Raw genomic sequence first — 1,526 nt, forward strand, 5'->3', positions numbered from 1 at the left:
ATGCTTAGTCTAGCTCAGTCCACAGTGTAAGCTGGCATTGACCTTCATTGAGAACACACCTCCAAAGTCTACCTGTATGGTCTCGCTAAGCGGGGGAGGATGTGACGTGTTGGGCTCGACCAACGGTCAAATCACCGACCTACGATATGTCTCTGGCTCTTCTCCACTTTATCAACTCGTACTTAATACTTGCTACGAGTTTCAGCTACTTACCACCTGCAGAGCTGAAGAAAGAATGGGCGGGAGAAATGGAGCTATGGAAGGGGACACCGCCGCCACGAGGCAACCAGCCGGCGTAACAGCAATCATTCTCGACCGGAAGGCGCCAAAAGCTACAATAGTCCAGGCTGCAGAAGAATTATTGCCACTAGGCTTTTTACGTAGACGAAATCTATTAAATAAGTCAACGTGATCAGTCAAAATAGGCGAAGAAGATATTGCCGTTGCGGCTTAGTAGTTGTTACGAAATCGCTTAATAAAGTACAACTGCATAGTCAGACAGATAGTTATAGCAATTAGTCATAAGTTCAGTCGTAATTCCAAGACGTAGAAGAAATATTAGTCTGGTGAAGAGTACCCGAGATCAGCGAAGTCATCCCCTGGCCGATAAGATCTTCAAGACGTTCCAGAGACAACGCACGAGATTATCCCAGGAAGCAGTCTCCATAGTCCTGACGGCGAAGAGTCATGTAAGTCCAGCAATTTCTTCTACCCTTGTGAGACTGACAGACAAGCTTGACTATAGAAATAGTTGCAATAATATCTCTTCTAGTCGAAGTCGCTTCCTTTAAGGGGATCTTGAATCCTGTCGAAATCGCTTTTGTAAAACTCATAATAGTCTTTGAATTATATAGAGTCTTTAGCGTACTGCAATTAATATTGTAAATTTTTGTAAGTCAGAGTACATCAAGGATTTCTTATTTATGTTAATTTACTCGATATCTATTAAATAGAAGTAATATTTAATATAATAAGGTGCCACATTGGGAGTAACCCTTTCCCGTGATCCATAGTTTTGGATTTGCTTGTGCAAATCTTCCGATTGATTGTAGAGAGAATAATCTCCTCTCGTCATCGGGTTGCCATTCGCGAGTATTCACTAATTGACTTAATTTTTTTCTAAACCGTTAGGATAGTTGATGACCATTAGAGTCATCCATTCAACAAACATACACTTTGGGTAGTCTCCTCGTAAAATATAAGACTTCACCCCCCAAGGTGTAACATGGGATAAGTGGATTTCTTTATTTTTATTGGCCTATCGTTTTTCAAGTCATGAAACTACTGAATATTCTCTAGCTTTGTTGATGTTAGGTCGTGAATTACGGTTACCTATTGATCTTCTTAGAGGAATGAATCTTTCAGATAATTCTTTTGAGGATAAATCTATGACTGATTTTGTTTTTAATCTTCGTAACAATTAAAGATTGTTCATGATAATGTACGTGATAAGTTGCAAATTAAATCAGAAAAACATAAGTATATGTATGATTCGAAATCTAATATTCTTTCTTTTGATGTCGGTC

This window comes from Chelonus insularis, unplaced genomic scaffold, assembly GCF_013357705.1.
Source record: "Chelonus insularis isolate UGA/USDA-ARS -01 unplaced genomic scaffold, ASM1335770v1 contig_27_pilon, whole genome shotgun sequence".
In the NCBI taxonomy this organism is placed as follows: Eukaryota; Metazoa; Arthropoda; class Insecta; order Hymenoptera; family Braconidae; genus Chelonus; species Chelonus insularis.